Source organism: Amia ocellicauda, chromosome 14 (assembly GCF_036373705.1).
Source record: "Amia ocellicauda isolate fAmiCal2 chromosome 14, fAmiCal2.hap1, whole genome shotgun sequence".
NCBI classification, from domain to species: Eukaryota; Metazoa; Chordata; class Actinopteri; order Amiiformes; family Amiidae; genus Amia; species Amia ocellicauda.
Window position 1 is genome coordinate 33365239 of NC_089863.1, and position 27384 is coordinate 33392622.

Here is a 27384-nt window from a genome sequence, read left to right on the forward strand (position 1 = left end):
TTATTAGAATTTATTAATTTATTAGAATTTTATGAACATGTAACTGCAGCTGTAGATCAGGTGAAAGCATATGATATGATATACTTAGATTTTCAAGAAGCTTTTGATAAGGTTCCACACCAAAGACTGATCCTCAAATTGGAAGCTGTAGACATTCAGGGTAATGTGAGTAGATGGATTATGAACTGGTTGATGTATAGGAAACAGAGGGTGTCGATTAGAGGAGTCGCTTCTAACTGGAGTGAGGTTGTTAGTGGAGTTCCACAGGGATCAGTATTAGGGCCTTTGCTTTTTCTAATCTATATTAATGATTTGGACTCTGGAATAGTTAGCAAACTTGTCAAATTTGCAGATGATACTAAAATAGGTGGCTCAGCAGATACAATCTGAGGAGCACAGGCTATTCAAAGGGACTTAGATAATATTCAGTTGAGGGCCGACACCTGGCAGATGTAATTTGATGTGGACAAGTGCAAGGTATTACACGCAGGTAACAAAAATATCCACTATAATTACACTATGGAAGGAATAGAACTAGATGAAGTATCGCATGAGAAAGACCTAGGAGTCTATGTGGACTCCTCACTTTCTCCACCCAAACAATGTGGGGAAGCAATAACAAAGGCAAACAGAATGCTAGGGTATATTGTCAAAAGTGTAGAATATAAAACAAGGGAAGTAATGTTAAGACTGTACAATGCGCTAGTTAGACCTCATCTGGATACTGTGTACAGTTCTGGGCACCACACTTCAAGAAGGATATTGCTGCTCTAGAGGCACAGTATAAATAGATAAATAGAACAGTTACCAAGCAGAAATGCTTTGTGTTTAAATTTGTCTTGCAGAAGTAACACTGTGTTAGAATGCTGTATATGGAGTTACTGAACATCGTGGCACTCTTGTTTTGTAGATCAAGTTGTGGAGTTTATCACTTGTTCTCTTCTGTATTACAATATGCTGTGCATGAAAAAAAGGTCACACTATTACATTAAATTTGTATTTCATTAGTACTGAATTTAAAAATCTCATGGTAAATTACTTTAAGAATTGGCAAACTTATTGTGTAACCCAGTGACTATTTATAGTATATTATGTAACTTAACCTTGAAATACTATTTCTACTTTCATAGTCTATACTTGATACATTTCAAGTATAATAGAAATACGTAATGTTTGGCCAATTATTTAAAGTATCAGTTAAGTTTTGCTCAATAAAATTGTGTAAAACGTGCATTGAATGTTTTCATTTTATTTATGCAAGAAGCCATGACGATCTCTCCGATTCCAGTCCTGCTCTCTCCTTCCTCTCGTCGTGCACCTGCACACCATTGCCTCCCTAATCCCTCTAACCTCATCTCTCTGCCTCTCCCCTTTCTACTCCACCTTCCAGAGGCCTGTGGAACTGCCACTCAGCTTCCAACAAGGTCGACTTCATCTCCGCCTTCGCCTCCCACCAATCTCTGGATTTCCTCGCTCTCACTGAGACATGGATCTCCTCACCCACACCTGCTGCCCTATCCTCTCTGTTTGTCCTGTCCCACTCCCTCTGTCTTACCGGGTGGGGAGAAGGAACAGGGCTCCTGCTCTCCCCTCTATCATGACTAACAGCTTTGAATTCCACGTAGTGAACTCACCTCTCCCTCTCACCTCTTCCTTCTAGTTCTCTACCGTCCTCCCGGTCCAATTGCCTCCTTCCTGGATGAACTTGACTTTCTTCTCTCCTCCCTCCCCTCACTGTCCTCACCAACCATACTCCTGGGAGACATTAACATTCACCTCTCCAATCCCTCCCACTCTGCCAGATTTCTTCCTCTCCTTCACTCCTTTAACTTCTTTCTCTCCCATCTCCCCCCACTCACAGGGCAGGCCGCCAGCTAGACCTCATCTTCTCTAAAGGCTGCTCCCCTTCGACACTCTCCGTGACACCTATGGACATTTCAGACCACCACTTCATCTCCTTCTCCCTCTCTCCCCTACCTCCCCACTCCACCCACTCTGCCACCTTCCGCCGTAATCTCCACTCCGTCTCCCCCTCTACCCTTGCCCCCACTCTTAACTTACATTGACTGTTTTTCCCATCTGTCTGTCAACTGTGCTACCTCTTTTTTCTCCTCCCTCCTTTGATTCTTTCTGTTCTTTGTTCAACCTGATCCAGTCTGCATAGCATAGAACAGAAGTGGAAAAGATCCAAACTCCCAGCTGCCCTCAAAGTCTACCACTCTGTACTGTCCACATTCTCCTCCTCACTCATCTCAGCCAAGAAGTCTTACTTCCAATCACTCTTTGAATCCACTGTCAACAACCCCTGCAAACTCTACTCCACCTTCTCCTCCCTCAAATCATTTGAACCCACAACCTTCCAGTTACGCATCTAGAGCCCTAACCACTACTCCACAGTGTTGCTATATTGAGCATATATGTTGTAATTCATCCTGGATTATGGCATCTGCCAATAAATAAATACATACATACATACATACATACATACATACATACATACATACATACATACATACATACATACATACATAATAATAATAATAATAATAATAATAATAATAATAATAAAGATACATTGAAATGCAATTGAAATCTTTCTAAATGATAACTTGGCATGCCATAGTTTCATACTCTTTTGTCCTTACACCAGTGATACACAAAACTATTCCTAAAAAAAATGTAGTTCTGTATTAGTGCATAACATTTATTTAACAATCAGGATCAACATTAGGTTACTTTAAGAACATTGAAACACAACTGCCTGGAGAGGGCAGCATATGCAATCAAAACACTTATCCAAATAATAATTCATTGCAATCTTGTGTAGATTGAAACGTTGTCTTATCTAAAACTCTGTGAAGCATGCCTAAATTAATACTTTTATTTGTGCAATGGAGTGAGTGTGTGGGTACCCCCCCCCCTCTTTTTTAATCTTATGTTTCTTTGTACCCTGCACCTACAAGTTGGACATTTAACTGACCTGAAGCTTCAAACAAGCTTTCAAAATAATGCTGATATTATTCAAATTCTGCACAGCTCTTCTGTTATATTCCATTAAATGATGAATGAATGTAGAATAAATACGTAAATAAATACCAAGCGTAAGTCTACTATAATTTAAACTAAAGTTCACTGGAAGAGGCAAGGACTTGGATCACATGACACACTATTTCTGTGTCACAGCTGCAGTACAGAAGAAACAGAACTGTTCTTCTCACAGAAAGGCATTCATTTTGGACTGTTTAGTTTACCTAAATGTATTCTTAAATGTTACGATGTGTATCCGTTTTGGTATAATTTGTTCTATGATGATGTTTAAGTATGTTTTTGTTTTGCATCATGTTTTAGGGCAGATGACTTCATTAATGATATTTAAAAATTATATCAAAGGTCAACATAATTTAGAATTTGATTTATATGTTACTTTTCTAATTCATAAAAGTGGGATTTTGTTTCACACTAGTCTGTTTAAACAGTTATAGTATTTGATATTTGATATTAAGAGGCACTACAGCTTCAGTACAATTTCTGCAGGTATTGTGTATCTATTGATCAATGATGATGAAAAGCAATTTAAAATCTCTTTCTCTCTCTCTCTCTCTCTCTCTCTCTCTCTCTCTGTATGTATATATATATATATATATATATGTATATATATATATATATATATATATATATATATATATACACTCACCTAAAGGATTATTAGGAACACCTGTTCAATTTCTCATTAATGCAATTATCTAACCAACCAATCACATGGCAGTTGCTTCAATGCATTTAGGGGTGTGGTCCTGGTCAAGACAATCTCCTGAACTCCAAACTGAATGTCTGAATGGGAAAGAAAGGTGATTTAAGCAATTTTGAGCGTGGCATGGTTGTTGGTGCCAGACGGGCCGGTCTGAGTATTTCACAATCTGCTCAGTTACTGGGATTTTCACGCACAACCATTTCTAGGGTTTACAAAGAATGGTGTGAAAAGGGAAAAACATCCAGTATGCGGCAGTCCTGTGGGCGAAAATGCCTTGTTGATGCTAGAGGTCAGAGGAGAATGTGCCGACTGATTCAAGCTGATAGAAGAGCAACTTTGACTGAAATAACCACTCGTTACAACCGAGGTATGCAGCAAAGCATTTGTGAAGCCACAACACGTACAACCTTGAGGCGGATGGGCTACAACAGCAGAAGACCCCACCGGGTACCACTCATCTCCACTACAAATAGGAAAAAGAGGCTACAATTTGCACAAGCTCACCAAAATTGGACAGTTGAAGACTGGAAAAATGTTGCCTGGTCTGATGAGTCTCGATTTCTGTTGAGACATTCAGATGGTAGAGTCAGAATTTGGCGTAAACAGAATGAGAACATGGATCCATCATGCCTTGTTACCACTGTGCAGGCTGGTGGTGGTGGTGTAATGGTGTGGGGGATGATTTCTTGGCACACTTTAGGCCCCTTAGTGCCAATTGGGCATCGTTTAAATGCCACGGCCTACCTTAGCATTGTTTCTGACCATGTCCATCCCTTTATGACCACCATGTACCCATCCTCTGATGGCTACTTCCAGCAGGATAATGCACCATGTCACAAAGGTCGAATCATTTCAAATTGGTTTCTTGAACATGACAATGAGTTCACTGTACTAAACTGGCCCACACAGTCACCAGATCTCAACCCAATAGAGCATCTTTGGGATGTGGTGGAACTGGAGCTTCGTGCCCTGGATGTGCATCCCACAAATCTCCATCAACTGCAAGATGCTATCCTATCAATATGGGCCAACATTTCTAAAGAATGCTTTCAGCACCTTGTTGAATCAATGCCACGTAGAATTAAGGCAGTTCTGAAGGCGAAAGGGGGTCAAACATAGTATTAGTATGGTGTTCCTAATAATCCTTTAGGTGAGTGTATATATATATATATATTTATATACTTATAATTTTATAATTTGTTTTACAGATTTAACCCGGGGAGACAAAATCTCTTCTGAAAAAAATGAGATCTCTGCAGAAGAAGGTGCATCGGTAACATTAAAATGCTCTTATTCAACCAATGATACTGGAGCCTATCTCTTCTGGTACCGACAGTTTCCTAACAGTGCTCTGCAATACATTGTAATGAGAGGAGCTGGAACTTGCAGTTCAGTGAATCAAAAGAGTTATTTATTGACAGAGCGTTTCTCTTCAATAGCTGAAAAAGATTTGACCATCTTCAAAATCTCCAGACTGCAATTCAGTGATTCAGGAACACTGCCACAGCATGGCTGAACATAAACTGATTTTACCCATTTCAGGTATATCTGATTCTATTCTTAAAGTCAATATCAAATTACATTTCTTAATTTCTGGTGTGTTTATTCATTCATATAAATATACAGTACTGAACCAGTTCAGCACACAGAAGTAATGCACACTGCAATATTTATGATCAAATTCTTGTTTCACTTTTCACTTTAATTTCAGAGGATTTCTGGGGCTGGATGCCAAGTACTTTTTCACTCTTGTCCCACCATTGTATTGACATTTAAGAGAAAGATATCTGGGTGTCTTGGAGAAAATGTGACTTGTAAAATTGAATTAGAAAGTGACAAGGGTGTCCAGCTGTACACATGGATTGTGGTATTGTTAAGAAATGTATTAAGTTACACTGTACTAACAACTCTGGTAATGAGTTCCCAGTTTTAGCACTATTGGTCATTGAAACTAGATTATGATTTTATAAAAGATATCTGAGACAAACTAACTGAACTGAGACCACTGATAGAGGTGGTCTCGGTCTGTTTGGCAAAAGAACTGAGTTCGCTTTGCTTCACTTGAAAAACTTGAATGTGAACACTGGAAGGTCTCAGTTCCTTTGCAAACAGTCTTTCTTGGAAGGGTCTACTCCTAGTAGATCACTCTTTCACAACACAAAACTCCCTCTGCTTTCCAATGCTTAATCACAATCATGGCTCCAATGCCGTCTTCAACCCCTGTGCCTGCAGCTGCGCAGCCACCCAAGTTCCATAATTTCAATACAGTGGCACAGCTGATCATATCGGGGTAATGCAATCCCAACTCACCCATTCCTGGGCCTTCCTCTGGTGGTCTGAGGCTATATATCCATCATGCCACACTTTTTCACCTTCCTTACTGTGGTGGAGAATTCACACTCTCTTCCCCCCTCCACTTGGCCTGCTGCTCCTCTGGCTGCTGCCCGGTAGAACCACGCAAATAAAAGTACAAATTACTTGATCGATTTTGTTGATTTCACAAAAAGGCACTCCTTGTGAATGAGTTCAATCGGCCTACCAGATTAGGGGTTTGAACTCACAAACTTTTTTTGTTAAAATGTGAAAAATATTTTGGCCCTTCTGAAACTTTTAACTTACCAGATTTTCACAATATATACACAACAAATAAACATGCTAAATGCAATACTGAGAGATTTAGAAATGGCAGGGAAAACATACCCCATAATTCTATAATAACAATTCACTTAAACTCATTCATTTGTCCATACATATGCATATGCACTTTATACCTGGACTCAAACTCATTGGTGAAAGTGGAAAAATCTGCAAATGGAAAGAGTAATACTTATATGTATCTGCTCAAAGCACTCCAGTCAGCTATAGATTAATAACTAGTCAGTTTTATCATCAACAGTAGTGTCTAGAAATAAATGGCTGTTAGATAGATGTTTTTATATACATTTGTTTCCTACTTATACATTTACAGTGGGGGAAGTTGACACTTGACTGACTATCTTTACAAATGGGTGGAGCCATGACACCATCCCTTCTAGTTCTCTCTGTCTCTCTCTTTCTGTATTGTGTGCTGCACAAAATCTACATATCATTATTCTCTCCAAAATGCATGTTTTTTCTGTGCTGTTTTTATGCAGTTTATTCTGTAAGTATTCTTATACAATTATGTTATCACCCATTCTTCCCAGGTTTAAGTGCAAGTGTTATTGATATTTTATTTTATTTGTACTTTAATTGTTATTTTTTGTATTATTATTTTCAGATTTTTCCACTGGAAATCAGATCTCTCAGAAGGAAACCATAATATTAAGGACAGAAAAAGATGAGGCTACACTGGAATGCAGCGATTCTCATCCACGGCAGACAAAAACAGTGGTTTAACATCATTAACTATTTCTCAACTGCTCCTGGAAGACAGTGCTATATATTACTGTGCACTGGAGCCCACAGTGGTACAGTTTTAGCAACACTTATACAAAAACCTTCTATCATCAGAATGCTACAGAACTGCTCTTTGTTGTCTCGGTGTACAGGGAAAAATATAGAGGTTAACCTCAAAATCCAATATACTGGCTCCATCAAAACAATGTGTGGTTAATTTTTTGATATGCAGTACATGGTGTTAACAATGCAGGAAACCATGTAAAAGAAAAACAAAATGCTACTGTGTTAGTATGCAGCAAAATACAGAATTTGTTGACAACCACAACCAGTAGTTGTAGAGAGTACTCAAAATTTCAAAATTCCTTTGTATATTTCACATTGTGACACCTAACATGAAATTAACAAGCTCTGTCCCTCTTTAGAATACTGTATTGGGTTATCTACAGTAGAAATCAGGCCCTGGAATGATCTTATAAACTGTGAAGATGGAAATGTAAAATCCACAATGACTTTAGAAAACTGCATTCAAAAAAAAGCAGAATTTGAGGGGGAGAAAAGAGAAATTCAATAATTTGATTTAATGTCAATGGAGACTGGGATTCTGTTCCATATATGCACTTAATTTGATTATTTTTTATTATTTTTTGTTAGTTAATGTTTTATTTCAATTTTACAAGGTGTGGAAACCAAACTAAACATTAGCAATCTCTCATATTCATATATTGATGAATATATTGATGGGCCAATCAATATAGCAATATAAAGTCAGAGTAACATTTCTAAATGACACGTGTCTTTTTTAGGACATCCCTCAAGTAATTATTTAGATATATCAAATTCATAACCTATTAATGTTTTTAAAAATCTCTGAAATGGTTTATTGTGGACATCTGAAAACACTACAAGTTACATAAATCAAATATTTGAATCATATAACCCATGTATTTAGACTATCTAGAATCAAAATAACGAAAGAAATATAATTCCCTAATTTGATTTGAGTTTTCATGACAGGATTCCTGTATCTGAATTTTCTATAATTTGAACTATCGTGCATTTGAAATACTGCACATTTTGTGTATTAAATCATATTATATCAGCAGTCTTCACCAATTTTTTGAGGGAATGGACAGGTGGCTAGTCCTATCTGGTTCTGATCCCTCAGGTAATTTGGGAAGCGGCCTTGAAGACAGAAATAATGAATTCAGAGTCGATGATGGAAAACAAAAAACAAAGTCTGTCAAACAATATGATACAAAAGAAATAAAAAAAGAAAATTATAGGGAATTAGAACCACAAGCCGAGTTCAGCTTCTCCAAACCATGAATACAGTCTACTAAATATACACTCATTTTAAATGGTGGTAACCAACAGTTTCAAAGTAAATATGCAGTAGCTGTTTATACACAACCATGCTCAAAATCAACAACTGACTCCCTTGTCCTCTAGTCAAGGTCTAGGGCCTTTATACACCCAACAGCTTTCACATTTAGGAAAAGCACAGTGGTAACCAGGTACGATAGTTAATTTTCCATGTTCAGTGTTTCACAATATAAAAACAAGTACACACACCAGTAGCATAGACATAGAGAAGTGTAGGTCAAAGGAAAACAGAAAAACTGCATCCTCAAAATGCAATCCCCCAAAATAATACTTGTTTATTAAAAAGCCGATGTTTTGACACTTTACGTGCCCTCACCAAGTGATATCTTAAGTATAATTTTTTGGGGGGATTGCAATTTGAGTGTGTGGTTTTACTTTTACTTTTTTAAACCATTTTCAATGTTTTACCATAAAAGAAAAAAAAATAGAATAAAGCTCTGGCTTTACGTTTGCTTAACGTTCTAATTATTGACAGTACAGAGTCTGATGGATGTATATTTTTGATATACCCTATATATACATATGTACTGTTCTGTGCATGTTTTTAATGAAAGCAAGCATGCATAAGCATAGAATGTATATTCAATTGTGTTGGGTGATGACGGCGTCATACTGCTCATCACACATATCTTGAAAAGAATATTTGCAATAAAAGTTTGTCATTTGGAAGTATAGCACCCTTAATGTAATTTTAGTATTACATGACTGTTAGATTCAACTTGTGACATCTCACTAATCTGTGCTCGTTTTTTATTATGAGGGAAATTTTCTTAAACACAGTTCATTAGTTGTTACGCTAGATGGCAATATTCCACAAGATTGTTCAAGAAAGCAAGGCATACAGAGCAGATGCACTGTAGTTCAGTGGTTAATGTTTAACACAAGTTAATACAAGTGCATATTCTCCGTCTCACATTACTTTCACATGTGAGAAGGTTCAACTGGTGGAATCATAGCTGTGTAAACTAGTTGGGTCACATTAATATTTGGCTTTGGAGATGTCAAGACATGTACAAATGTCAATCATAACATTTTTACAAATGTTTTTGTTATTCTGTAAGTATATTGTTGTGGAGTTGTTACTTTATGTTATTTAAAACAGTTTTATGACAGATTTGATTCAAGTACTGTATTATTGTATTATGTATTGTATGTTGATTGTATTTGCTTTTTTTCCAGCTTGGGCAAAAGCTGATGGAGTTTATCAGGCTGTGACTGAGCTTACATATGAAGGGAAAAATACTGTTTTGAGATGCAATCATAGCATCACAAACTTTCAGTCTATGTTCTGGTATTTACAGAGACCCATTAAGGCTCCAGAATATCTCATTCATGGATATGATTCTGCTCAACCCAATGGACGGTTCTCAATGATATTTGACAGAGATAATCGTTTGACACACCTTTCTATCACAAATACTGAAATAGAAGATGCAGCAACATATTACTGTGCAGTGCAGCCCACAGTGGTACACATTGAGGTTATACTGCTACAAAAACATATTGACATGTCAGAAAAGAAGACACAATTAAAATTATAAAAGGAATAGTAACAACTGGACTTCCTGGAGTTGGAGTGGGAGGTGGACCCACTCATTACAGTGGGCTGAAAGACAACACGGAAGAGGCACTGTTGGGGCCAGGGGACCTTCTGCAACAGCCAGAGTTGGGGGTCCATATTGCAATATACGATAAACATTGCAAATAACATTACTTCAAGTAGCATTTTCCCAGTCGATAATGTGTGCAGCTCCATCAGTAAACTGTAGTAATCCTGCAGTTGTTTTTCAATTGGTTACCCTCTTCCATATTGTTATGAAGTTGTAATTCTTCATTACAATCTGGACACCTGTTATAAGATGGATCTGTTCCACAGTATGCGAGACAGATTTTGCAAAAAAAAGGGATTACACAAATGTCTTTAAATTTGAAAATCACTAGGGAGAAATACACCTGGGAATAGGACATCAAATTATAATACTGCTACTTTACTTAAACTATGTCGCCATATGTAAGCATTTCTCAACATAAGAGATTGATCATGGTACTGCTTTGGAAAAGAGGATCATCTCCATCTCCATCAAATGAAAGTAAGGTGGGGCAAATCCATCTTCGTTTTCATCAAAATTGATATCTTGCACACCTTGTTTTTGGCTACAATTCAAATCAATTGATGAGTAGGACATGTCAGATGATGATTTGTCATTTGGCAGCCATGTTTGTGTTCCACATATCATTCAGAAACACAGACTTATTCTGGATGAACCGCTGAGATGCTTTGTCAGAACTAAGCGCAAATAGAGAAATACTGCTATTACTGCCACTAATAAGAATAATATAAAAACACAGCATTCATACTAAATTAAATTGCTTACAGTTAGTGAAAGACATACCATGTTAAAAGGTGCTGGACAAATAATAATTACATATAATCATTATTACATAATTTACATGCTTTACATACAGGATAAACACTGTTTATCCAGATGTGGACTTAAATAGAACACCATAAGGTTGGTTTAAAGATCACAATTAGGAATAATCCTAGTTTAATTACATTCAATAAAAGAGTGTGCTTAATGTATATGTAATAATAAATTCACAACTAGTTATCGCCATACTGGGTGAAGACGTGATAGTGTAGTAGCCTAATATACAAACACCACAGTAAAATAAAATCAGTTCAATAAATATATTTTAAAAAAAGCTATGTGATCAAGTCTTTTCATTGTGTCATATGGTTACTGTTTTCATTTAGATTTTTTCAGTATAATGTACAGTTTGAGTATGTCTTAAGACAACATTTTTAAAAATACCTTATTAATCACACTGCTCCCCAAAAATACTGTCATATACTCATTAACACAATTCAACGCATTTTCCAGGAGACCATGTCAAGTGAAATTGAGGAAGCTGGAATGTTCTCTGTCCAGAACAACACAGCTCTGTCATTGTGAGATATGTGACGAACATCATACACGAGAGGCTTGTGGCTGTTGTGAAGTGCGAGGCATCCACTATAAAATACTTTGTCCAGTTGCTGACAGAGGTAGTGAAAAAACTGAAACTGGACACGGTTTCGGGTGAAGCTTCCAATATGCATGGCAAATATAAAGGCTTCTCTGCTCTGTTGTCCCCCAATCAAGTGCATTTGTGACTGCAGACAAGTGGGATGGAGATCCTGTCAGTTCTTCGAATGGTTGTGGATACACAGGAAAACCTGACAGGCATTGCAAGAGACTTTGACACCATTAAGGCAGTTGCAGGCACATTTGTTAGATACAAGATCCAAGAACCTGGAGCTGGAGGTGGAAGCCACTTATCCACAGAAAAGAGCAAGAAAAAAGAAAAGCATGCCTGGAGACATGGCTCAAGATGAGCTTTTGACAGAGGGAGCTTATATAGTTGAAGTCCACAATCAAGTGATGTATACAATCACAGAGTATCCACAGACAAGTTCTAACTCTTGGCACTCCACATGCTGACCTAGCCCTTCTGGACCCCAGAGACATCTCCCAAGTCACATCCTGTGGTCTGCCTCACACTGCCCTGCAAGAACTCAACACATGTTTGCTTAGAATTGACAGCAGAGCAACTGTTAACACATTGCAGTGTGAGCTGAGGAGCCTCCCTGAACCTGGACAGTGGAGGATGGACCTGAAGGAGAAGATGAGATGGAAATTATAAATAAAAGCTACTCATCCTGCAAAGAGTGTCCACTGTGTTGTCACCAGATACTGAGATGGTACAACTCACTGACTAATGCATATCATATAATTGGCCTTAAGTTTCTACTCACACTCTCAGTCACCCAGGTCGCTTGTGACTGAAGTTTCACTACCTTGAAGTTTATCAAGAGCAGACTCAGGAGCACCCTCTCACACACCCTGTGTGTACATTAAAGGTGGGGTGTCATTATATATATATATATATATATATATATATATATTTACAGTGAGGGAAAAAAGTACTTGATGCCCTGCTGATTTTTTACATTTGCCCACTGACAAAGAAATGATCAGTCTATAAATTTAATGGTAGGTGTATTTTAACAGTGAGAGACAGAATAACAACAAAAAAATCCAGAAAAAACACATTTCAAAAAAGTGATAAATTGATTTGCATGTTAATGAGGGAAATAAGTATTTGACCCCTTCTACTTAGTACTTGGTGGCAAAACCCTTGTTGGCAATCACAGAGGTCAGACGTTTCTTGTAGTTGGCCACCAGGTTTGCACACATCTCCGGAGGGATTTTGTCCCACTCCTCTTTGCAGATCCTCTCCAAGTCATTAAGGTTTCAAGGCTGACGTTTGGCAACTCGAACCTTCAGCTCCCTCCACAGATTTTCTATGTGATTAAGGTTTGGAGACTGGCTAGACCACTCCAGGACCTTGATGTGCTTCTTCTTGAGCCACTCCTTTGTTTCCCTGGCTGTGTGTTTTGGGTCATTGTCATGCTGGAATACCCATCCACGACCCATTTTCAATGCCCTGGCTGAGGGAAGGAGGTTCTCACCCAAGATGTGACGGTACATGGCCCCGTCCATCATCCCTTTGATGCAGTGCAGTTGTCCTGTCCCCTTAGCAGAAAAAGACCCCCAAAGCATAATGTTTCCACCTCCATGTTTGACGGTGGGGATGGTGTTCTTGAGGTCATTCCTCCTCCTCCAAACACGGCGAGTTGAGTTGATGCCAAAGAGCTCGATTTTGGTCTCATCCGACCACAACACTTTCACCCAGTTCTCCTCTGAATCATTCAGATGTTCATTGGTAAACTTCAGACGGGCCTGTATATGTGCTTTCTTGAGCAGGGGAACCTTGCAGGCGCTGCAGGATTTCAGTCCTTCACGGCGTAGTGTGTTACCAATTGTTTTCTTGGTGACTATGGTCCCAGCTGCCTTGAGATCATTAACAAGATCCTCCTGTGTAGTTCTGGGCTGATTCCTCACTGTTCTCATTATCATTGAAACTCCACGAAGTGAGATCTTGCATGGAGCCCCAGACCGAGGGAGACTGACAGTTATTTTGTGTTTCTTCCATTTGCGAATAATCGCACCAACTGTTGTCACCTTCTCACCAAGGTGCTTGGTGATGGTCTTGTAGCCCATTCCAGTCTTGTCCCTGACATCCTTGGACAGCTCTTTGGTCTTGGCCATGGTGGAGAGTTTGGAATCTGATTGATTGATTGCTTCTGTGGAGAGGTGTCTTTTATATAGGTAACGAGCTGAGATTAGGAGCACTCCCTTTAAGAGAGTGCTCCTAATCTCAGCTCGTTACCTGTATAAAAGACACCTGGGAACCAGAAATCTTGCTGAATGATAGGGGATCAAATACTTATTTCACTCATTAACATGCAAATCAATTTATAACTTTATTGAAATGTGTTTTTCTGGATTTTGTTGTTGTTATTCTGTCTCTCACTGTTAAAATACACCTACCATTAAAATTATAGACTGATCATTTCTTTGTCAGTGGGCAAACATACAAAATCAGCAGGGGATCAAATACGTTTTTCCCTCACTGTATATAACAGTATAACTGTTTGATATAACAGTTCATAACCGTCATTTTATTTTGAAAATAACGCTTACACTAATTAGTTACAATTTGCTTCTGCAAAAGAGCCCTACCCCACCTGCCAGCAAGCATGTGGACCACTAGGTGTTATTCTGAATATTATTGTTTCTTTTTCCGCCATCTTGAGACCAAAGTGTTGTGTGATATAAATGGAAACATAAAACAAATAAAATGTCTCGAAAATCATTTAGGGGCCGGAATGTAGGAGCCAAAATCGTGTGTTCAGACGGTTCGTTTTTTTCCATTTTCAAAGCAGGGGGGGTTGACAGTGCTTCACGGAGTTACTTCTACATTCTTGCATTCTTTTGTTGTATTATTTTTAGGGGGACTGAGATAAAATACAAGGGGCAACTAACTGTGTTTTGTCAGACTGTTTGACCACGCCGTTACTTCATAAACATTTTATGTTTATGGGGGCTGAAAGAAAATACAGAGCTGAAGCCCCCCTAAATAGGATCAAGTGACACCCTTGGTTCAAACCCAGCTTTATAAAGTTGGTGCGAGCAGGTCCTCCCACTTTGGGTTCAAAACAGGGGGATTTCAAAATAAACAAAGACATTTTCTGGCCAGAAATAAACATAGGGGAGACCGGGGATGAAAGTAACACCTTTTGTTTGAGCAACAGTAACTCAGTGGTTGTTTGTGCTAGGTCTCTCAAACTTTGATAATACTACATAACTCACTTTGACATCTACTACACACTCACAGATTATTTGAGTTAGTGTCAAATGCAATGAGTTCCGTTGAGGCTTGGGCTGGCTGATGGTGCATACTCACACTCCTGGAAAATGTCTGGATTGAAAGGCCAGATAACTGTACATCTTGACAGCCCTCTCCAGGTAAACACTTTTGCTCCACAAATATATAGCATTGCAATAAATGCTCCTCCACTGATAATGTCCATGAATCATTATTTTGCGTGGGATGTGCCTCTGCAATTGCACTCTGTACTATGTGCAATAGCAATCACGTATTGATCAGTAGAGTAAAAGCACTCTTTTTCAATCACACGATAGACCGTAGACAGGTAGAAATTGCCACTTGAGCGCGAGACTGACTGTATTGTAAAGGGCAGGCAGGATTATGCATTATATCTGATTTATTATGTATTTAAATGGAGTGCAGGCTTTGTGGGCCCAGAACTGACAGTTTACACACGACCCACATTTATTTTGGCCTCAAGTTTGCAAAGTGTTTCATGGTCAAAATAACCAGATTTTGGCTATTCTAGGTAAATGTGTTTATAACTTATTTATTTTTGTGTTTATGCAGCTAAAACACTGAAGTAATTAAATACATATAGTTAGGAAAAGTCACGAATGGGTATGTGCAGTGTATTTAGGAAAACAGAGTCATTCAAATTTGAATAACCAAATCGGTCAAATCGGCACTTCTAGTGTTAATTGTGAAACTGTGAAACTGTGATTATTCCTCAGACTATACTGTTTATTGGGTTTGAGTATTTTACATTTTACATAAATAAAAACAATTCAATATTTAATACTTATGATTAAAATCATTTAAAATATCAATTCTTAAAATCACTTAAAATTTTTAAAATCTTTGTGATTTTAAACAAAACTAAAACAATTAACTTTAAAATAAACATGCTCAAATCAAATAAACAAAACGTGATAAAAGCAAAAACTGCACACCAACAAAAAAGTCAAATACATTGAAAATAACTGAAAATGCATTAAACAAAATAAAGAAACAATTAAAAAGGAAAAATAAAAAACAAACAAAAAAAGTCTAATGCATTTTAAATTAAACCCAAAACGGTCAATGTATTTGACAACAAAATATAACAAAACTCTACCAAAAACCCTGAACAATTGTGGTTTAAAAACAACTAAATCTTTAAAAACAATTAAGAATCGTTATTTAAATCTTTTTAAAAACAATCATTCGTAAAATCTTTAAAGGATCTTGGACTCGGGCTCCAGCAGGGGGAACTGACCGTCCCCGGAGGTGGGTCCCATCATGGGATCCTGAGCTCCCCCAGATCTTGTATGCGCCAGTTCTTGTAGGCTTCCTCCTTGCCCCTCTGATGGACCTCCAGATTGACATAGTCTCTTACAAACACCATGCCCCTCCGCGCGATGACGATCGGGTCCAGCTCCTGCTTATTGAACAAACAGATGTTCCGTCCCTCCCACAGTGCCTGCTTCACTGCGCAGACGACACGCCACCAGCACCTCAAGGTAGATGTAGAGATTCCCTTGGCTGGACCGTATAGGATCTGCTGGGCGGTCGCCCGCGCAGGAACGGCGAACCTGTGGAGGAACGGAGAAAACAGGAGCCAGACCCTGTGGGCGGAGGGGCACTCACTAAAGATGTGAGCCTCCGTCTCCTTCCCCAAGCAACCCTTATAGGGGCAGGTGTCATAAGGAGCTATGCCCCTTCTGTGCATGAACACTCGGGTGGGGAGACACCGACTCACAGCCATCCAGGAGACATCTTTCTGCGTGTTCGTGAGGCAAACGTGCGTAGCGTTAGCCCAGATAAACCGGCAGGTTTCGGGAGGGAAATCTTCTATCCGGCTGGTCTCCTGGGCAGATCTCATCTGACTACAGATGGTCTTGTAATCCCAGGAGGCCAGCACGACTTTATGGAGGCCTACTTCGAGCGCAAAGGCTCGGAGCGCCCTGTAGAACGGCGGGGGATCCCACGAGTGCGGCCTGGTGTTATCCATGGCGCAGAGGCCGAATGGTCTCAGGCTGCTGGCAAAATAAAAGCGGTTCATGAAACTCACTTTCTTGCCAGCAGCCTGGATGTTCTTGACCACATAGGCCAGCCCCTGCGCCTTTATCAGCCGCACAACGTCCGGGACCCCCCTGCCTCCATCCAGGGTACCCTTCACCATCTGCACTCTTTTCAGCCTCTCCATTTTGCTCCCCCAGACAAACCGAAATATAATTCGGGTCACTAGTTTTGCGATAACCTTGTCTGGGGGGAAGATCATTCCTACGTAGAGGAGTATCGGGAAGAGGATGGCCTTTACGACCAGCACCTTACCAGCCATCGTCAAGGTCCTTGTGCTCCAGCCGTGGATCTTCCTTTGGACCTTTGCTATGGCCTCCTCCCAGCTCCGGGTGCCCGTGTTGGTCCCGTCGATCGTGATCCCCAGAACCTTGATAAACGGCTTCACAGGGAACACGGTCGGCGGGCCCCGGCCGACAGGCCATGCCCTGGAGAGGTAGACCTCGCTCTTGGCCTTGTTCACAGCGGCCCCCGTCGCCCTGCAGAAGCCGTCCAGCAGTTCCTCGACCCTGGCCACGGACGGAGCGTCCGTGCAGACCACGGCCACGTCGTCCATATAGGCCAGGGCCTTCAGTTGCTCTCCGCCGGAACCCGGGAGATGGAAACCTGTCACCCGGACGTCCCGGCGGATCGCCTGCATGAACGGCTCCAAGCAGAGGACGTACAGCAGGGCCGACAGGGGACAACCCTGCCGGACCCCCGACCTGACCGGAAATGGTTCGGTCAGGTGGCGGTTCACAAGGACCCTGCTGCTTAGGCCGCTGTAGATGATCTTGACCCACTTCCTCAGGCCAAGAGCGAGACCCATCCTCTCCATAACAAGCTGCAGGTATTCGTGGCCCACTCTGTCGAAGGCTTTCTCCTGGTCCAAGCTGATTAGGACCAGGGGAAGCCCTCTCTCGTTCGAGTAGGCCACGACATCCCTGAGCAGCATGGCGTTGTCGGCCGCCGATCTCCCCCGGGCACCACAGACCTGGTCGGGACCCACGACTTGAGGGAGTGGCCGCTGCAGCCGGAGCGTCAGTGCTTTGGCCAGTATCTTGTAGTCGGTGCACAGGAGGCTGACTGGCCGCCAGTTCCTCAGATCTTTCGGGTCTCCCTTCTTGTGAAGAAGGGAGAGGATACTCTTCTTCATAGAAGGGGCCAATCTGCCCTCTCTGTACATCGACCCCAGGACCTGGCCCAGATCTTCCTTAAGCACCTCCCAAAAGATCTTATAGAACTCAGCAGGGATCCCGTCGGGACCCGGTGTCCTTCCAGAGTTAAGACTCTTTATCACCTGGGAGAGTTCAGTGGTGGTGATCTCTGGATCCTCCTCCTCCTCCTCGTCCCCCTCATTGCGGGAATCCAACAGGGACAGAAAGTGATGGATCAGATTTTGATCCACCACCTTCTGGTCGTACAACTCCCTGTAGAAATCCCGCACCACTGTCTCAACAGCCTCTCTGCCCTCCACCTCTTGCCCCGAGGAGTCGATCATGGAGGACATTGCAGGCCGCCTCTCCTTCGTTTTCTTGAAGAAGAAGCGGCTGCATTTCTCATCGTCCTCCATGATGCGGACCCTGGAAAGGACCTTGATCTTTTCTTGCTCCTCCCGATAGAGGGCGGAGAGACTCAGTTTGACCCGGGCCACCTCCTCAGCTAGGTCGAAGCCTCTGAGCTGTAAAAGACTCAGGCGCTGGAGGCGGGCGTTTAGATGGGAATATCTCGCCCGCCTCTCGCGAGCTTTCCGTTTCCCCAGCTGAATGAAGTAGCCCTTGGTTCTTTTCTTCATCATCTCCCACCACTCTATGGGAGAATCAAAAAGGTCCTTCAGGGTCCTCCACTCCTCGAGGCGTCTGCTAAAGGTCTTAATCACACGAGGGTCATCGAGCAGAGAGGTGTTGCAAAGTGTTTCATGGTCAAAATAACCAGATTTTGGCTATTCTAGGTAAATGTGTTTATAACTTATTTATTTTTGTGTTTATGCAGCTAAAACACTGAAGTCATTAAATACATATAGTTAGGAAAAGTCACGAATGGGTATGTGCAGTGTATTTAGGAAAACAGAGTCATTCAAATTTGAATAACCAAATCGGTCAAATCGGCACTTCTAGTGTTAATTGTGAAACTGTGAAACTGTGATTATTCCTCAGACTATAATCATACCATCAAAATCTATAATCATTGCATCCCTACTGGAGTGTTAAGAGCCTGCTCACACCGCATCCCAGGAGGAGGGCAGCAGACGGGCCACCTGGGAGGAGGACCGCCTGTCTCTGGGTCCTCACGAGGAGGAGCTGGTTGCTCCCACCCCTCTTCCTCTGTTGAGCATGGACGCCCCTCCTGCTCCCACGGGACAGGACAGGGAGTTCTGGGCAGTCATCCAGAGGGCTCTTCAGCTCCCCTGGCACTCTGATCCTGTCCCGCCACGCTCCAGGTTTGAGAGGTGTCAGCGCGTGCAGCGCGATGAGCTGAGGGCTACCTGGGACCATCTGGCAACAGCCCCCACCCTAGCCAGGAGAGGGGAGGCTTATGCCAGGACCCAGGGCGCGGCAGAAGCGGGCTTGGTGAATTTTCCCTGAGACAGTGCGATCCTTGTCAGCCATTGTGGCGGCGTGCCGCCAGCTTCGGCTGTCCCTGGCACGGCGGGTACCTGAGGCGGACAGGACTCGCCTCATGGATGCCCCTATCTCGCCGGGCTTTACTTTTGGCCCCTCTGTGGAGGAGATGCTATCGCGCACTCTTCAGTAGAGGGAGCAGTCCCTGCAGCTGGAGGCCCCCCGACCATGGCTCCCAGGCCACAGCCCAGGCCACAGGCCGGACCACAGTCCAGGTCACAGTCCCGCCCACCTGCCGATCTCCGCTAGCGCCTCACTGGCAGGCAGGCGCCCCCCCAGGCTCCCCGCCCTGGCCCCTGGTGGCCTACGGCAGCTCATGGTAGGAGGGGACCCGGCCCGACCCCACCTCCTCCACCACCCGAGCCCTGCCCCTGAGGTGTTCCAGCAGCCTCTGGCCCACCCTTACACCCCCCAGCAACTCTCCAATTGGCAACTCTGTACCCAAGACTCTTGGGTGCTCCAAATTATATCAGTTGGCCACTCCCTGCAATTTCAGACACATCCACCCCCCTTCCAGGGCGTGGTGTGGACGTGAGTGAGGGACCCGTTGCAGTGTGCAACGCTTCGCGTCGAAATCGTCGCTCTCCTGGAGAAGCGAGCAATCTGCGAAGTGCCCCCACCGGGGCAGCACGAGGGAATTTATTCCCCATACTTCCTTGTGCCCAAGAAAGATGGCGGTTTCCGCCCCATCTTGGATCTGAGGCGCCTGGGGCCAGGGCAAGTCCCCTTCCACGCTCAAGGTGTATCTGGCGGCCATCTCCACATGTCATGTTCGGATTGATGGCGAGCCTCCTGGGTCTCATTTTCTGGCTGTGCAGTTTCTAAAGGGAGCTCGACGGCTACGGCCTCCTCGCACCCCCTTCACTGCCCACATGGCACCCTCGATCCTGCACTCTTCTACACCCAGCACATCACCACGCTGGCACGCACCTGTAGATTCTTCCTGAGCAACATACGCCGGATCCGTCCCTTCTTCACCGACTACTCGACTTGGCTGCTTGTCCAGTCACCGGTCCTCTCCCGCCTGGACTACAGCAACTCCCTCCTGGCCGGCCTGCCTGCAACTACTACCCGCCGCTCCAGCTCATACAGAACTCTGCGGCTCGTCTGGTATTCTCTCTGCCAAGATTCGCACACGCTACTCCACTGCTCTGCTCCCTCCACTGGCTCCCGATACCGGCACACATTCAGTTCAAGACATTGACCCTCACCTACCGCTGTCTCAACCACACTGCACCAAGCTACCTTCAGACACTCGTCTCTCCATACATCCCCTCCAGACCACTGCGCTCTTCCAGTGCCAGAAGACTAACCCTACCTCCTCTCTGCTCCCCTTCCTCCAGAGCCGCTCCTTCTCATCCCTGGCCCCTAAATGGTGGAACGACCTTCCCACTGAACTCAAAACAGCAGAGTCCTTGACCTCATTCCGGCACTTACTCAAGTCACATCTTTTCAGACAGTACTTATAATATTAGTCCTTTTACCCCCGGTTGGAAAGCACTTCACATTTTATATGCTTCTTGCGTTTTTGATTGTTTCCTCCTTCTCCCTTTCCCGTAGCCCTTGACTGTGACCCTACATCTTGACAGCACTTAGCTTTTACCGTCCAGGATGTAGGACCTCACTTACTGTACTTGCCTGTGTAAATTGTAAATTGGAATTTGTAAAATGTATTATATTTTGAATTGCTATGTTTTATGTACATTTAATTTTTAATGATTGATGCTTTTTCTGAACTGTATATTTGCACTTTGTTTGCACTTATGTTGTAAGTCGCCCTGGATAAGGGCGTCTGCCAAGAAAAAAAAAAAAAAAAATAATAATAATAATAATAATAATAATAATAATAATAATAATAATTAAAAAATATATAATAATAGTTTGTTTGAACAACATTGTAAGCTTAACAGCACAGTGGAGCTGTCTGTACTGGTCAGTTGAGTGATAATTCTCCTGTGCTGCATGGAGGTAGCATGAACTTCCTGCTAACACACTGTATTTACTATTGTGTTCAGTTTGGCTACTCTGGCGACCAGCTGACTGTGTAGTATGTTAATTTATTCAGTGGGTCTGTGGCCTCGCTCCTGCGGTTCATTGCTTGATTGCCCGAACCTTATATTGTGCAAGTAGATTACGGCCTCACTCCTAGCTGCACTAGTACAGCAGCCGGCCTTGCTATTGTAAGCAGAGGGCGTAAAAGTTGACCTCTGTACCCCCGCTTTGTATATGCTGATTGCAGACAGATTGCAGCTCCCGGCAAAAGAGGACGAACCTGCGCTGATGCCACGTTTTATAGAACAGGAAGTGGGAGTGAAGAGCGCAGGGCCAATGGCAGCTTTGATAGAGTGACGTTTCGATCGGGTTCCTACGAAAGTGCGCAGAAACCCCTCCCCCTTGGGCAGTGCTTCCTATTTCAGATAACCGGGGTTGCATTCGCAACCTATCATTATTGTTTCGGCTAAGTGGGTGGGGGAGTTGCACTCTGTGTATCCTTCCTGTTTTCTCCCTAAAGTTGTATCCCTGCCCTATGTCAACAGGCCGGTGGAGTTGATGGGTTTTCATCCTCCCCCCTTTTCTTCAGAGGAGAAGCGCTGGCAACATTTACTGACCAGCTGTTTGTCTGTCATGCTGATCATGTGTTGGGACATGCTTCATCAAGACATTTCCTGTCTCAATGCATTGTGGATGCCATTGCCTTGCCTTTGAGTCAGCTGGCCTTTCGGTACCACAGAGGCTGGTGGCGCATGCCACAAGGGGGATGGCTGCTTCATGGGCACTTTTTCAATGTGCCCTGCCTGGGCTACACCGCATACGTTTATGTTTTTTTATAGGCTGGATGTGCTGAGCACTGCTCCATCCCTGCCTGGGCCTGTTATAGCCTCAGCTACTCAGCTACTAATGAGCAGGTTTAAAGTTTTAGCAAAGGCAAATGTTCTTGCCAGAAGATCAGAGCAGGTGAGCTCCCTGCTCTCCTTGTGCTGGATGTATTGACCATTGCTACATCCCTTGTCTCTATCCTTTAACTCTGCGGGTTGAGTTCTACTCTGGATTGGATGTCCTGAGTGTTGCTCTGTCCTTTGTTCCCTGCTCCTATGTCCTGTTGCCTATGGTGAGTTCCTTGACAGTGGTATCCTCTGTTCATTGTGTTCTCTGGGGTGTTTCTGCTGATATGTCCTCTTATCACAACAAAGTGGGTACACAGTCTCCCCTCACCCTCTGGGGTAACTGTTTCGAAATTGAAATATGATGTTGGCTTGTGGATGCAGCCTTGGTTATCTGAAATGAACGCTCCTTTGGTCTTATGCGGCCAGATAAAGAGGGCATTGTTCCTGTGGCTATTCAAGTGTAAATGTTAATTTCCCTGTTTCTTCTTCCCTGTTCCTGAACTGTTTGTTCATTTCAGATAACAAAGGTTGTATCCGCATCCCAAATTTTTTTTTAAATATGGTTATGGTCTTGTTCTGTGTGTTTCTTTTACTAGTGTATGTCCCCCCCTTGTGTTACAACATCAGAATGCATTTAATCAGGATTATGAACATGTTCATAATGTCAAAGTGAAAAATATAATCTTCAATTTTTTCGAAATTAATTACAAATACAAATGTTTTCTTCACCATACCTCCTGACTTTGAAAAACGGTGGATTTGCGAGCACACCCCTCGCATTGAATATGATGATATGATGAGGGCCAGTGCTATGGCTTCAACTTTAGGCTGCATGTTAACCTGTTTTTCATATATTATATATATATATATATATATATATATATATATATGTATTATATATTCTGTCCACAATATGCGTTACGCTATACTTGATAAACAAAGTTGATTACCTTTTCGTAATGTATAGTTGCTACCAAAAACAATACTTTTCATTTTGGACACATTCAAAACTAGTTTGTTCTCATACACCCAGTTAGATACTAAGATATCCAAGATATCGTTCAACTCAGCCAAACTATGTGATGAAAAATACAGAGTAGAATAATCTGCAAACATAGCCATATTGGTTTTACACACAACCAAGGGTAGGTCATTTGTAAAGATCAAGAACAGCAGAGGGCCCAGACAGCTTCCCTGGAGGACATCACAGTGCACATTCCTAACATCAGATTAGCTTCCATTAAAGAAAAGACTTTACTTTCTACTGGATACAGTGCCTGCCCTGTGGGTGACCCAAACTGGTCTGTGTATCTGTACTGTACAACGCTAATACAATTAATTGTACAATTGTACAATAGTGTACTGGAAAAAAACTAAATACATTTTTACTGTAAAACCTATTTAACGACCATATTTCTGAATACATGATGGTAGACATGAATAAAATAAAATATGCAAGCGGTGCTCAAAAGCGGCGCAATACAGTGTTGTCTGAACAAGCTCGCGCAAAACACCCCAAGATCACCGTTATTTAGACCAGAGAGGAAGTAGCGATCAGAAGCGTTAACATCTGAAAATGACTCAATAGCCTACAGGCCATGAAGAATGATTCTAGTTTTATTTTGTGTTACTCTATTTACTTTCACGTAATGCATTTAATTTGTGTGCAGGCTAAACAACCCAAGTCAAATTGCCTATTATCTATATTTTATTTCCTTTCCCTCAATTGATCATGTGTTATTTTATAGTGGCAGCAGCGCTGTCATTGGTGCTGATTCAATAATCAGCAGGCTATAGCGCAGTCCGTTTTGCTTACGCAATTGTGGTTTTGTAGTTAGGCAAATTGTTTTTTTTTATGTGTTTTTTTGTGCAGCAAGTTACTGTTTCATGTCTTATTTTGAGTTAATTATATTTGAAATATTGTGCATTTAATAAATAATAATTGTCACTGGCTCTGCATGTGGGGTAATATGATCACTGCACTAATAATGTTGGACATGCATTGGCCAACCAAATAATTTTTGTATTTTTTTAACCATACATGTTATTTGAACATCATAATAACAAATGTCTGTTTACAAAAAAAAAGTCTTCGAATTCCGCTGATTACATTTTATTGTTCAATTGACAGCAATTTGGACTTTATGCAGCTGCAGCAGGAAATAGAATATTATTATTATTTAAATAATCGTGAAGTGAGTGAGACGTTATTGGCGCTTCAGTGCTCCCGTAAACATTGTGTTGTGTAAGTAATTATTTGATAATTATTGATCATTATGTGGTCAAAGGTCACGTTATGTGGGTACTTGGCCCCTGGTCATTAGTGCATGCAGCTCTGTTTATTATTATAATTGTTGAAACCGACAGCGTATACATTATTTCCCACAACCCCTGAACGCAAACACAGCAATGAGTAGTCATAAGACAAAGCCAGGCAGACAGTTGTAGTTCTTATATATATACAAAATAGACACCTTATTTAGCAAACAAGCAAATGTACTATTGCTATTAACTTAACAATTTCTTCTTTATTGCAGATATCATGTATTGTATCTTTTGTGGTGAACAGTTAGGTGATAATGGGGAATACTGTGCATCTTGTGGAAGAAATCAACGAGATGCTGAAACTACTCAACAACTTCACCAAGATGAAAATACTTCACACACATGCTCCATCTTTGCCAGTGGATTTAATTAAACAGTATTTTTTGAAGGCCATCCATACAATGTTATACTGGATTTACTTTCCACTGTCCATGGAATTCAGTACAGCTTGCGGACATTAAAGAACAGGTTAAAGCACTTAGGGTTAACCCGAAGAAGTAACTATTCTTCATTAAGGGATGTGAGAAATGCCATTGTGTGTGAGTTGCGAGGACCGGGACAGCTCGCACAATGTGGCAGATATTAAAACAAAAATATTAGTTAAATGTTAAATGCTCATAGGTAATGAGACTGTTATCTGCACTTAACCCAGTAGGAACCCAGATAGCACAGCAGCATTGGGCCAACGTCTGCCCGATGGATCATGAGTGGTCAGACTGACGTTGGATTTTGCTCAACGTGCCTACGTTGGCCCGATGTTCAAAACGACGTCGGTCCGACGTCGGTCCATCCATGTTTTGACCTGCAAATGTTAATTTCGCAAAAGTATGCTTTGCTCTTATCCTGCCAATGGCATTGCTCCTCCTCCCGCAAGGCCCCCAGCAGGGACAGCAGGGTCTGGTTCATCCACTCACAGGCTCTGTTACCCTGAGGATGATAGAGGGTGGTCCTGTTTTTCCATATCCCATACATATTTGTCAAATCCGCCATTAATTGGGATTCAAAACTTGCCCCTTGGTCACCGAGGAAATGTTCAGGACAACCGAACGACTGTATCACAGTCTTCCACAGTGTTTTAACACTGGTGGCTGCTGTCTGGTCTCGAACTGGGACTGCCCAAGCATACAGAGTAAACAAATCAATAATCACCAGAATTTAGGGGAAATAATCTTCAGGTCTTCCCAACAACAAGTGATCAATAGCCACTATCTCTAATGGATACGAGGTCACAATAAGCAGTAAGGGGGCACCCCTCTCCAGCCACGCCTTGGCCCAGGAGCACCGGGCACACTCAGTCCTCCCCCATCCTGTACCAGAAATAGCTCTCTCAACACAGACAGGGTACATAGGCTACTCACGTGACCTGCCGCCTTGTGGTATTTAGTCCATAGCCCTTTCCCTCAGTTCCTTGGGACAATGATCTGGGCCTCTCCTTCTCCCCCAGTGGGCCGCCCCCATGTCAGCACACCCTTGCAGACCTTAAGCTCCATCCACTCTTGCTTCAGGTAACATGGTCTGAGATACTGCCAAAGGAGGTGGGCGTCCCACAGCAACCCACCTGCATACCTGCGGAATTGTGAGGTCTTCTTGCTGCCACCATGCCCATGGGAAGTACTCTCCTTGCTCAGCCTCCTGGGATATGGGTCCATCACCAGCTTCTACAGCCTGCATCCAAAGTAGCTCCTCTCCAAGGTCCTCCCCTGAGAGTCTAGACAACATGTCTGCATTTTGATTAGGCTTGCCCAGATGATATTTGATCTCAAAAGTAAAGCTCGATAGTTGATCCATTCAACGTTGCTTTACAGCCCCTAGCCGAGCTGTACTAAGGTGGACTAATGGATTATTATCCATATACACCACAAAGGTTGTTCTCCAGAGGAAGTCCTTAAACTTTTCGGTTCCGGCCCATTTAAGCGCCAGCAGTTCCAGTTTAAAGGAGCTATAGTTCTGATCGTTCCTCTCCAGGGGGTTCAGGCTCGCGTAAGCAATGACCCATTCCTTCCTGTCTTGAACCTGGGACAGAACAGCCCCCAACCCCTCTAAGCTAGCATCAGTGTAAACCACAAATGGTTGTGTAAAGTCAGCGTAAGCTAGGATAGGAGCATTTAATAGCTGAGCCTTGAGGCACATTAACGCCTCCTGGCAGTCCAGTGGATCCTACGAGTAGTTGATGTAAGGCGGCGGCCACTTTAGAAAATGCAGGAATAAAGTGACAGTAATAGCCCACAAACCCAAGGAAAGATCGTACCTGCCTCACTGTGGTTGGCACTGCCCATTCTTCTACGGCAATCACCTTCTCCGGGTCAGAAGCCACCCCACTCCGACTGACCCGGTGGCCTAGATAACCCACCTTCTTCTGCATAAAGAGGCACTTCTGCGGTTGCAATTTCAAGCCATAGGCACGAAGGGTGAGGAAGATCTGCTCTAGATGCCAGAGGTGCTGTTCAAATGTAGGGGAATAAACAATAATGTCATCAAGATAGATCTCTAATGACTTGTTTACCTGTTCTCCCAAGCACCTCTGCATTAGCCACTGAAAGTCCATAGCGCATTGCAGAGTCCGAAAGGCATCCTCTCGAATTCGTACAGTCCTAATGGAGTAGTAAAGGCTGTCTTCTCATGGTCCCGCGGATCCACTTCAACTTGCCAGTAACCGCTGGCCAGGTCCAATGTGGAATACCACTCGGCACCGGTCAAATTGGTCAAGGACTCCTCGACA

The 27384-nt window shown here is 42.5% G+C and overlaps 1 pseudogene; it reads left to right on the plus strand.

Annotated features, from left to right (window-relative positions):
* LOC136767382 (uncharacterized) overlaps nt 1–20924 on the plus strand; it is an 89808-nt pseudogene extending 68884 nt beyond the window's left edge.
* The last annotated feature ends 6460 nt before the right edge of the window (nt 20925–27384 follow it).